The following is a 13,256-nucleotide window of genomic DNA, read 5'->3' as shown; positions in this document are numbered from 1 at the left end:
TTGGAGACTTGAGAAGAAGTTTTGCTCTCTGTGTGTCAGTTTAAATAATTGTGCTGTGCATGTCATTTTAGTGTGTTAGCAATTGGAAAAAACTGTAAGGGTCAAGATCAAGTTATCTGCATCTCCTGCGCTTCATCAAGCCACTCCCATAATGTATGTCACTGTGTGTAGTGTTTTGCAATTAGTGTGAAGCTGACAATGTGCTTACAGCTGTGCAAATCTAGCCTTGTGTTTTGCTCCTTGAGTGTGAGATTTTGCTAATTGTGGGAAAAGTTTAATTTTAGTGTGTAAGCAATCATAAAAAACTGTATTGTTTTGAACATAAGTTTAACAGTTTTGAAAACAGTATGTAAGCATGTGCAAACTGGTCTGTACGTACAAAGAGTTTTGGCAGTTGTTGTGTCTGAGTGAGAAAATAATTCATGACATTTGAGAGATGTAGTCATTGAATGCATTTTGTGCCAAAGCAATGATAACTGATCCTCAGTTTAGCCCACATAGACTTCTGTTGTGCTCACCGTGTGAAGAGTTTTGCAAAAGTGACCTAAGTATTGAGAAATGTGTCCTAGCGTCTGTAAAAAAACTGTAAAGCTGCAAGCAGCGATGAAAGGGCCCTCGCACCTGAGCTCACTGCCATCCATTGGCCGTAAGAAAAACAGTGAGCAGTGTGCGAAATGCATGTAAGTGAGTAAATACAGGACAGTTATGGCCAAGTCAATTTAAAGTGCCACACTTCCTGCTGTCAACAGGTGGTGCTTTGACCGTAACTGAATATTGCCATGTAGATGTCTTCAGGCCAGGACCGTTATCACACATGTGAAGTTTGGGGCAGATTGGACATTGTATGCCTCAGTTACAACAGCTCCCTCTTTCAAGGCGAAACATCAGACTTTGTCAGGCCGCCACGAACATGCCCTTCAACAAAAACTCTAGATCGATTGTCTCAAAGGCCTTTAGATTAGACTAACAAACTCATTCTAGAGCTTTAATCAGATCAAGGTCATATTTGGTCAACATTTGGAAATGGCAAAAACTGTACAAAATTTGCAGAGAAAACTCAAAATATCTCACTTCCTGTTGGGTTTTCAGATTTTGCACCCAGGGGCTTTTTTTGTAGGTTTTGGGCTGTCTACTGAATTTCATACTTGTAAGTGAAATGTACCACAAAAGGCGCTTAATTGAAATATTGTAGGTGGTGCTATAGAGCCATTTTGCCACACCTACTTCTGAAACCCATATCAGACGCAAGTTTTCACAACTTCTGATGCATGTGCAAAGTTTCATGAGTTTTCGAGCACGTTTAGACCCTCAAAAATGTGATTCATTTCAGAGAAGAAGAAGAATTGACTGAGCAATTACAATAAGCTCCTCACACCATCGGTGCTCGGGCTCTAATAATGTCAAAACTGTGAGATGAAAAGTCATAGTTACCTTTTTTATTTTCCTATTCCATGGTGGAAACAAGCTTCAATACCACCGTGAATGTGTGTGATACTGTTTTATATGTGAAGTGGTCAGCTGATGGGAGTCTGTACGTGCATCATGATGGTGAATCAGTGTGCCGCTCCCCTCGGCTCTGTCCTATTTACCCCGTGCTGTGACTCTTCCTATAGAGTGCAGTGGATGAAAAGACTGACCCACCGGGGACGATGATAAATGACACTTGCAGCCACTGCATGGCTGATTCCAGCGCTGCTCCATCTCTAATGTGAATAAGGGGAGAAAGGGAGTGAGATGATAGTTTGCAGACGTGATTAATTCAAAGTGTAATTTACATGTTTATATAGAGTGCAGCACTTACAGAACTCATTTTGATTTATCATGGTGAGGAAACAGGAATGCACACCTTCAGGATGATAAATTAGCCTCTGAAGTGGTTACAGCTGTATGTTGAGTCAGAGAGAGAGGGTTCTGCTCGCTTCACTGATTCTGTACTGATGGTTTCTGCTGTTTTATAGAAGCTTGTTTCCACTGAAAGGTAATTGCAACTTTTTATCTCGCAATTTTGACTTTTTTTCTTGTAGTTTTAAGTAACTTTTTTTTATTTAGTGGCGGAAACAAGCTTCCATACTGTTTTAATAAAATTCCACAACCTTTATACTCATGCATTTTTACGAGAGTGAAAGTGCTGTCTCTTTTGTTGCTGATGTCAGTGTTATCTGGTAGAAGCTCGTCAAATCAGACAGGTTGTGTGACGCCCTCATCCTCAAAAAACATCAACACTTAAATGAAAACACACCCCAGATGACATTAAACACAGGTCCACTCATGACACAGATGGTTTGAGAGAATGAATCCATTGAAATTCAGGAGACATTTACAGACCAAAACTGTCAAATTGTCACTGTGTGTAGTTCATATTAATTAATAAATCACAATTTTTAATTTTATTAATGTGTTGGGTCCCTTGATGTCTAATGTGAATTCCTTCAGTCAAGCACTTTTCACTGTACACAACGATTCAAAGCAGCTTTATGCAGAAAATCATGATGTTAATGTTTATGAAATTTTAATATCTTCATATAGTCGCATTTATCAGATTAGAGATGGACGATTAATATAGTTACATTTTGTGATGATATAAACAATCAAGCAGTTGAGATTTGCTATATAGTGAGTAAAGAATAAACTCATTAAATTACGAGAAAAAACTCTAAATCTCAAGAAAAAAGTCGAGATAAAATGTTGAGAATAAATGTTAAATTACGTGAAAAACATTTTTTAAATTTCGAGAAAAAAACGTGTAAATTTCGAGAAAAAAGTCAAGATAAAATATTGAGAAAAAACGTGTTAAATTACGAGAAAAAAACCTGTTAAATTTCAAGAAAAAAAAAACGTGTTAAATTTCGAGAAAAAAACGTGTTAAATTTCGGGAAAAAAACTTGTTAAATTTCCAGAAAAAAACGTGTTAAATTTCGGGAAAAACGTCTAAATAAAATGTTGAGAATAAACTCATTAAATTACGAGAAAAAATTCTTTAAATTTCAAGAAAAAAGTCGAGATAAAATGTTGAGAATAAACTTGTTAAATTACGTGAAAAAAACTTGTAAATTTCGAGAAAAATGTCAAGATAAAATGTTGAGAAAAACGTGTTAAATTACGAGAAAAAAAACGTGTTAAATTTCGAGAAAAAAACGAGTTAAATTTCGAGAAAAAAGACGAGATAAAATGTTGAGAAAAAACTTGTTAAATTACGAGAAAAAAACGAGTTAAATTTTGAGAAAAAAAAAACGTGTTAAATTGAGGAAAAAGTCGAGATAAAATGTTGAGACTAAAATCGTTAAATTACAAGAAAAAAGATCATAAATTATGAGAACAAATTCGTTAAATTATGACAATTTTTCACTTTTTTCTTGTAATTTAATAAGTTTATTCTTAACATTTTATCTAGACTTTTTTCTTGAAATTTAACAACTTTAATCTCGAGATGGTTTTATTTTTTTATTATTGCTTGGCCCTAATCCTCTTCCATAAAAAGTGATTTTGTTTTTTTGGTGCACAAAAAGTATTCTCGTCGCTTTATAATATTAAAGGACCACTCCACTCCTTTTTTTTTTTTTTTTTTTTTAATTTTCCAACTCCACTAGAGTTAAACGGTTGAGTTTTACAGTTCTTGAATCCATTCAGCCGATCTCCGGGTCTGGCAGTACCACTTTTAGCATAGCTCAGCATAGTTCATTGAATCTGATTAGCATCTCGCTCAAAAATGACCAAAGCGATTTGATATTTTTCCTATTTAAAACTTAGACTCTTCTGTAGTTACATCATGTACTAAGACCGACTGAAAATAAAAAGTTGCAATTTTGTAGGCCGATATATTTTAAGTACTCAAGTGAACAAAATATATAACACTGGCCAAGTGGTTTTTGGATATTTTAACTGCAAAAATCTTACATACTGCACCTTTAAGGTACAACCACTGAACTTACGTGAACTGTTTCAAATATGTTTTTAGAATCTTTATGGATCTTGAGAGTTTGAATGGCTTTGCTCTGAATAGACGCCTCACTGAGCCATCAGATTTCATCAAAAATATCTTAATTTGTGTTCTGAAGATGAACGAAGGTCTTACGGGTGTGGAACGACATGAGGGTGGGTAATTTTTGGGTGAACTAACTAGGGCTGTCAAATGATTAATCGCGATTAATTGCATACAAAATAAAAGTTTGAGTTTGCCGGTCCCACTTTATATTAAGTGGCATTAACAACTATGTACTTACATCAAAAAATAAGTACAATGTACTTATTGGGTTCATATTGAATTGCAAAACACTTTTTCTGCTATTGAGGTGGGATACAGGTAAGGTTAGGGAAAGCTTTGGTGGTATGGGTAGGTTTAAGGGTAGGGGTTAGGTGTAAGGGATGGGTCAACAATATAAGTACAATGTAAAAACATGTTTGTACACAATAAGTGCATTGTATCAAATTATTAATTTAAATGTAAGTACATAGTAGTTAAGGCCACTTAATATAAAGTGGGACCTGTTTGCCTAATATATGTGTGAATACTGTTTGTAATTATTATGTATATATAAATACAAACACATTCATGTATATACTTGAAAAATACTTACAAGTATATGTATTTATTTATATTTTTATATAATTTTTGTTATATATAAATACAAATATTTTGATTGAATCGATTGTGATTGGATGGTAATTTTGTTCTCCAAAATATACTATGACGAAATTGGTTACCTTTGATTAGGCTATTCTCACCTGACAGAAAACTGCTACTCGCTTCTAAACCATCACCTAGCAAAGACAGTTTAGGAAAAAAGAAATACATGGTAAAACATTATTTTTTTCATAATAGTTCAGGACACTAAAAATAGAGCTGAAATATAGGACTGTCCCAGTAAAAATATGATGGTCACCCTAAGACAGACAGACACATCTGTTTGTCTTGTTAATAACGTAATAAGAGCTGTATATCAGCGCCTCATGATTCTTCATAGGTGTCAGCGGGTTTTCAGTGCTGATGCTGACAGATGCTCCTCATCATCACAGCAGCCAGAGTGATATGAAGAGCACATCATCCTCCTCCTCCAGAGGAAGAGCACCAGCACTCGTCTGCTAATTCACGCTGTTCTGACGGCTCTACTACTGGATTATCATAGAGAAGAAACACATTCACACTCTACAGCTGCTGGTTATGCTGGCCATGAAACAAGCACATGATGTCAAATCTACGTAACATCACAAAAACATCCCTTACAAAACAGTAATGGGGTGATATCATAATATTACATACTTCGGACATGATATCACAATATTCTTAATTTTTTACAGACAAATTCATTTGGTGCCTACAGTACATAAAGTTATCTTAATTCTCCAGATGACGTGCCGTTTCCCTCAGAGTTAATGAAGAGTCTTCCTGGAGAAAGAGTTATGATCCGTCACCTCATGTGTGCTGATGTTTCTCCATATGTGGATGAAATGTTCCCGGGCTGAAGATTAATGGAGAGAACAGATCGTCAGCGGTGTGGCGCTGGGCTTCATAAAGATGATGTGATTAATCATTCTCAGGCCACGTTCACACAGGCTGTTCAAACAGATGTGAGAGAAGCAAACAAATATTACATTCACTAATCTAATGCTGGTTAAAATTCATTCAAAAATAGTTACAGTTATAATATCATACGTATGATAGATAGTGAAAAATTAATGTGACCTTCAGCTGGTCAAAAAAACCCTGTAAGAAAGAATGAATCACATTACAAATGTAAAAAGAGAATTCCAATACAGTTTCATATTGAAATTAACCTCTTAATGAATCACATCATGTAATGTAGCACAGTAATAATAAAAGTGACAGTAAATACATTTATAATGTTACAAAAGATTCGATTTCAAATAAATGCTGTTCTTTTGAACTTTCTATTCATCAAAGAATCCAGTTTTCACAAAAATATGAACTGTTTTCAACAATCAGAAATGTTTCTTGAGCAGCAAATCAGCATATTAGAATGATTTCTAAAGGATCATGTGACACTGAAGACTGGAGTAATAATCAAGATATAAATAATCAAATCATAATGAATAAATTTGGTGTGTTTCAGAGAATATTTGTGAATGTTTTCTTGCAGCGTATCTAATACAACAAGCAAATCACTATACATTTCTGTGCAATGTGCCAAACACTTGAGCGGCTCGACAAGTTTTATATGAACAAGTTCTTAGAAATCACAAAGGTAATTTTGCTGTGAATTAATGTGTCTGGATGATGAATAGAAACTGTCGCTGTTTGAGTCTTTAGTGCTTAATGATTCAGATGTTAATGATACACACTCAAGGCATGCTGCTGATTATGAAACAGCTGACACACACACACACACACACACGTTGGTGTACCTATCATTATGAGGACACTCCACAGGCGTAATGGTTTTTATACTGTACAAACTGTACATATTCTGTCCCCTTACACTACCCCTACCCCTAAACCTACCCATCACAGAAAACATTCTGCATTTTCTAAATTTCAAAAAACACAGTTTAGTATGTTTTAAGCCATTTGGTACACAGGTATTACACCTTTATGTTGTAATATCAGTGTAATAACCATGTGATTATACAAATTTGTGTCCTCATAAATCATATAAACTTGGACACACTCACACGGACACACTCTTGTGCACACACTTACTTGCACACACATGTACACACACACACATGGATATGCTCATCCATGGATATTACATAATGAGTGTTAAACAGATGGTTCACAGCAGCCAGTTTAGGACTGAGTTCAATTGGATTTAGTAGATCTTACATGTGTTGAAATATTCAATCACTTAAATACAATTATTTTGGACTCATGTTTGACCATTTATTGATTAAGTAGGAGAAAAGGAGGGACTTTCAATAAATAAATTAAATGTGGGTCTTTCTCATGCTTGTTTCTTGTGTGAGGAAAATTAGTGCAAGAGACTACTATTATATGTATGTTACTATTATAGTGTTTATTTACTTATTGAGTTCAACAGATCCTGGGAAAAGCGGTCCCACTTTATATTAAGTGGCCTTAACTACTACGCACTTACATCAAAAAATAAGTACAATGTACTTATTGGGTTCATATTGAATTGCAAAAAACTTTTGCAGCTATTGAGGTGGGATACAGGTAAGGTTAGGGAAAGCTTTGGTGGTATGGGTAGGTTTAAGGGTAGGGGTAAGGTGTAAGGGATGGGTCAACAGTGTAATTACATCTGTAATTAATTTCTGTAATTACATTTATAATGACATGCAGGTGTTTTTAAAATATAAGTACAATGTAAAAACATGTTTGTACACAATAAGTGCATTGTATCAAATTATTAATTTAAATGTAAGTACATAGTAGTTAAGGCCACTTAATATAAAGTGGGACCGTAAAATCTTGTTTCCACCTTGTTTTCTTGCCATTGTGAGTTCATCTCTCACAATTCTGAGGAAAAAATGTTAACTCGCAATTCAAACTCGAGTTCATAAATCAAAATTTGCATAGTTTTTCCTCTGTATTATGAGATACAGTATACAGTAAACTCAGTATTGTGAGAAAAATGTCAGAAATTATATTTAAAATTAAAGATAATTGTGACTTTTTATCTTACAAAATTCAAAAGTTTTTTACTCACAATTCTGAGTTTATAACTGTCACAGATCCCTTGTTCCCCTGGACTCCATTTCCCATGATCCTCCTGTTCTCCACACCTGCACTCACTTCCCTCGTCATCTCCCCATCATCACAGATCATCATCACCTGTACTCTCTCATCTGCACTGCCTTTATATTGGACTCACTCCCTTCACTCCTTGTCCGTTCTTAATGTTGTAATGTTATGTTTGATGGTTAATGTGTGTAAAGTGTGTATTCTCCTGCGTTCTTCAGTAAATACCCTGTGTGTGGAAATCCGTTTAAGTATCTTCTCTTCAGCACGTACACCACTGTAACAGAAGAACGGACCTTTAAACTACCGGATTTTCCACAGAGAAAAAAAAAAAAAAAAAGAAAAGAAAAAAGATGGAAGCTTCCTTCTTCCCCCGGGCTCCAACTTCTCCCATGCCTCTCTCATCCTGGACAGCTGGTGAGCGGCTCATTGGACTCTTACAGGTGGGTCGTTCGCTGGAGAGGTATGTGGAGGAGTTCGCTGAGCTTGCTTTTTTGTCTGACTGGCCTGAAGCACGTTTGATCGCCCTGTTTCTGGATGGTCTGGACGACAACACTGTCCGTTTAAACGAACCTGATTTTCGTCTCTCCTTAAGCGAAACTATCAATTTAATTTTGTTTTTGAATAAGTCCAAATTTTTCGTGGAACAGGTTCAGGATGTGTGTTTGTCTCCAGGCCATCCAGAAGCACGGTTGGCCGGGCCAGTCAGTCAGCCTCCGTCCTCCTCCGCATACCCCTCCAGCGAAGGTTCCCCCTGTGTCCTGCCGGGCCCACAAATCTCCGCTGGGTCCGGTAAACCTAAGAGGAGGAAGAGGAAGAAGGGCGAGCGCTCTCCAGTCTCCTGCGAGCCAGTCTCTCCAGCCTCCTGCGAGCCAGTCTCTCCAGCCTCCTGCGAGCCAGTCTCTCCAGCCTCCTGCGAGCCAGTCTCTCCAGCCTCCTGCGAGCCAGTCTCTCCAGCCTCCTGCGAGCCAGTCTCTCCAGCCTCCTGCGAGCCAGTCTCTCCAGCCTCCTGCGAGCCAGTCTCTCCAGCCTCCTGCGAGCCAGTCTCTCCAGCCTCCTGCGAGCCAGTCTCTCCAGCCTCCTGCGAGCCAGTCTCTCCAGCCTCCTGCGAGCCAGTCTCTCCAGCCTCCTGCGAGCCAGTCTCTCCAGTCTCCTGCGAGCCAGTCTCTCCAGTCTCCTGCGGTCCAGTCTCTCCAGAGCCCGCTCCAGTCTCTCCAGAGCCCGCTCCAGTCTCTCCAGAGCCCGCTCCAGTCTCTCCAGAGCCCGCTCCAGTCTCTCCAGAGCCCGCTCCAGTCTCTCCAGAGCCCGCTCCAGTCTCTCCAGAGCCCGCTCCTGTATCTCCAGAGCCCGCTCCTGTATCTCCAGAGCCCGCTCCTGTATCTCCAGAGCCCGCTCCTGTATCTCCAGAGCCCGCTCCAACCCTGTGCGAGCCGCCAGATCTGGACTGGCTTATTGACTTTTTTAACGAGCCCTCAGCTCCAGCCGCCGCCTACGAGCCCTCAGCTCCAGCCGCCGCCTACGAGCCCTCAGCTCCAGCCGCCGCCTACGAGCCCTCAGCTCCAGCCGCCGCCTACGAGCCTGCCGCTCCAGCCGCCGCCGCCGAGCCTGCCGCTCCAGCCGCCGCCGCCGAGCCAAGTTCTCCAGTCGCCGCCGCCGAGCCAAGTTCTCCAGTCGCCGCCGCCGAGCCAAGTTCTCCAGTCGCCGCCGCCGAGCCAAGTTCTCCAGTCTCCGCCGCCGAGCCAAGTTCTCCAGTCTCCGCCGCCGAGCCAAGTTCTCCAGTCTCCGCCGCCGGGCCAAGTTCTCCAGTCTCCGCCGCCGAGCCAAGTTCTCCAGTCTCCGCCGCCGAGCCAAGTTCTCCAGTCTCCGCCGCCGAGCCAAGTTCTCCAGTCTCCGCCGCCGAGCCAAGTTCTCCAGTCTCCGCCGCCGAGCCAAGTTCTCCAGTCTCCGCCGCCGAGCCAAGTTCTCCAGTCTCCGCCGCCGAGCCAAGTTCTCCAGTCTCCGCCACCCACACATTGACTTTATTCCTTGGACTCCTCTATATGATCCTTAATCTCTCCAAGTATTTTTTGGGGGGGGGCCAAGTACCCGTGGGTGGGGGACATGTGGGCGCCACACATGTGGGTGGGCCTCTGAAGTGGCCTGCCAAGGCTCCTGACCCGCCGTGGCCTGCCAAGGCTCCTGACCCGCCGTGGCCTGCCAAGGCTCCTGACCCGCCGTGGCCTGCCAAGGCTCCTGACCCGCCGTGGCCTGCCAAGGCTCCTGACCCGCCATGGCTCATGGATCCGCCCTGGAGACCTCCACTCCCGTCCACTCAGCCCCCGGCACCTGCATGCGGTCTCCAGGGCGCCCGCCCCCCCCTCCCGGTTATTCTATTTACGGCGTGAGGACGCGCCTACCGGGAGGGGGAGGTACTGTCACAGATCCCTTGTTCCCCTGGACTCCATTTCCCATGATCCTCCTGTTCTCCACACCTGCACTCACTTCCCTCGTCATCTCCCCATCATCACAGATCATCATCACCTGTACTCTCTCATCTGCACTGCCTTTATATTGGACTCACTCCCTTCACTCCTTGTCCGTTCTTAATGTTGTTATGTTAGATGGTTAATGTGTGTAAAGTGTGTATTCTCCTGCGTTCTTCAGTAAATACCCTGTGTGTGGAAATCCGTTTAAGTATCTTCTCTTCAGCACGTACACCACTGTAACAATATCTCACAATTCTGAGAAAATAATTCTGAATTGTGAATAACCTCGGAATTGTGAGAAATAAAGTCAGAATTGCAAGATATAAATGCAACTGCCATAAAAAACATAATTTATTTGAGATAAACATTTGCAATAACTTTTTTATTTTTATTTCATGGCAGAAACAAGCTTCCATATCCTGGACACTGTTATTTACGTTGTATGAACTAAGAGCTGCGTAAACGTTGTTAAACAACTCATTTTGTGCTCGACAGAAGAAAGTCAAACGAGTAAATGATGACAGAATTATCATTTTTAGGTGAAGCAACCATTCAGTGATACAATGATGTAAAGACTGTTTCTACCAAACCAATAAACAGTTCATGTCTATGTTGTCTGTTCACTCATCATATAGTTTTCTTCATTTCATAATCAATTTACCCTCAAATTATACTTCATACTAAATTCAAGCCAAACTTATTAAATGTAGAAACAGCAAACGCTCATTTCTGTTGGTCACGGCATACTGCGGTAAAAGTGCAGCGTCTGCATGGCGTTCTGTGTGAGCTGGTCTCTGGAGAACGGTTTGACTTCCTCTTCATCACACTCCTCCTCACTCTCAGGAGAGAGACTGAGAAAAAAGAAGCAAAGGCATGGTGAGAGGTGATTCATTTAGTTTTTACCGCAGTGGTATGAAGGTGAAGCAGTTCAGACACTAATGGAGCAGGTGGGAGTCACGGAAATATACGCTGTCATTCTTTACTCTGCAAAAAACTAGATTAGATTCTGTATGAAGAAGCACTAACACACAAAAACACCTAATCAGTGCTGGACAGGGACGGGAAATATTTTTTCTCAGTCTGCCGATTCTTTTAGGCACTATGTATAATTGGCTTTAAAGGGTTAGTTCCCCCGAAAATGAAATTTCTGTCATTTACTACTCATCCTCATGTTGCTCTAAACCCGTAAGACCTTCATTCATCTTCAGAACACAAATTAAGAAATTTTTGATGAAATCCGAAAGGTTTTTTATCTCCCATAGAAAGCAACAAAATTCAGGTCTAGATAAGATATCGTTAAAATAGTCAACGTGACCACAGTGGTTCAACCTTAATGTTCTTCTGCTGTACGTGCAGGCTCGAGCGCCAGCTCATTATTTGAGCTGTTTCTATTCACTGTTTAGACTCATTCTGAACTGAACTGAATGAACTCTATATCACAATATGAACAGAACATTTCCAAACTACAAACTACTGTAGATGAAGTAATTGTTTGTCTGGTCATAGTCCAGTAAATACCTTCATGTATGAACACTGAGACTGGAGCCCAGAGAAGCCAAAGCATGAATGAATCATGAAATAAACCCAAGTTCTCACATTACTGAAGCAGAACCAGTCCTGCCATCACACCACCTGCTTCAGACTTATAGCTAGCTGGTTAATGCTGGGACTTTCTCTGGGCCTAGATTGATTTCAGTCAATTTATCACTGTCCATAAAACAGACAAAACTCTATGAAATATAAGCTATTTTTGGATATTGTTATTCTAACTGATGTGATTTATTGGTTATGATTCAACAACATCTGCATTGTGATGCTGTGTGCTGATACTGGGAAATCCTTTGGGCCCCTCAAGTGTTATGTTGTTGAGATCCATCCATCCATCCATCCGTCCATCCACCCATCCATCCAACCCTAATCCATCCATCCATCCATCCATCCATCCATCCATCACTAATCCATCCATCCATCCATCCATCCATCCATCCATACATCCAACCCTAATCCATCCATCCATCCATCACTAATCCATACATCCAACCCTAATCCATCCATCCATCCATCCATACATCCAACCCTAATCCATCCATCCATCCATCCATCCATCACTAATCCATACATCCAACCCTAATCCATCCATCCATCCACCCACCCACCCACCCACCCACCCACCTATCCATCCATCCATCCATCCATCCATCCATCCATCCATCCATCCATCCATCCATCACTAATCCATACATCCAACCCTAATCCATCCATCCATCCAACCACCCACCCACCCACCCACCTATCCATCCATCCATCCATCCATCCATCCATCCATCCATCCATCCATCACTAATCCATACATCCAACCCTAATCCATCCATCCATCCACCCACCCACCCACCCACCCACCTATCCATCCATCCATCCATCCATCCATCCATCCATCCATCACTAATCCATCCATCCACCCATCATCCTTCCATCCATCCATCCATCCCTAATCCATACATCCATCCACCCAACACCCATCCACCCACCCACCATCCATCCATCCATCCATACACCCACCCACCCTCCCTCCATCCATCCATCCATCCATCCATCCATCCATCCATCCATCCAACACCAATCCATCCAACATTCATCCACCAACCCACCATCCATCCATCCACTCATCCATCTACCCACCATCCATCCATCCATCCATCCATCCAACACCAATCCATCCAACATTCATCCACCAACCCACCATCCATCCATCCATCCACTCATCCATCTACCCACCATCCATCCATCCATACATCCATCCATCCATCCATCCCTCCATCCATCCATCCATCCATCCATCCATCCATCCACCCACTATCCATCCACCAACCCACCATCCATCATCCAACACCAATACATCCATCCATCCATCCATCCATCCATCCATCCATCCAACATCCATCCACCCAACACCCACCATTCATCCACCCACCAACCCACCATCCATCCATCCACCAACCCACCATCCATCCATCCATCCACCAACCCACCATCCATCCATCCATCCATCCATCCACTCATCCATCTACCCACCATCCATCCATCCACTCATCCACCCACTATCCATCCACCAACCCACCATCCATCATCCAACA

The sequence above is a fragment of the Chanodichthys erythropterus genome, chromosome 5 (assembly GCF_024489055.1).
Source record: "Chanodichthys erythropterus isolate Z2021 chromosome 5, ASM2448905v1, whole genome shotgun sequence".
Taxonomy (NCBI): domain Eukaryota; kingdom Metazoa; phylum Chordata; class Actinopteri; order Cypriniformes; family Xenocyprididae; genus Chanodichthys; species Chanodichthys erythropterus.
The sequence above is the reverse complement of the archived record's forward strand: the minus strand, read 5'-3'. Positions refer to the sequence as shown.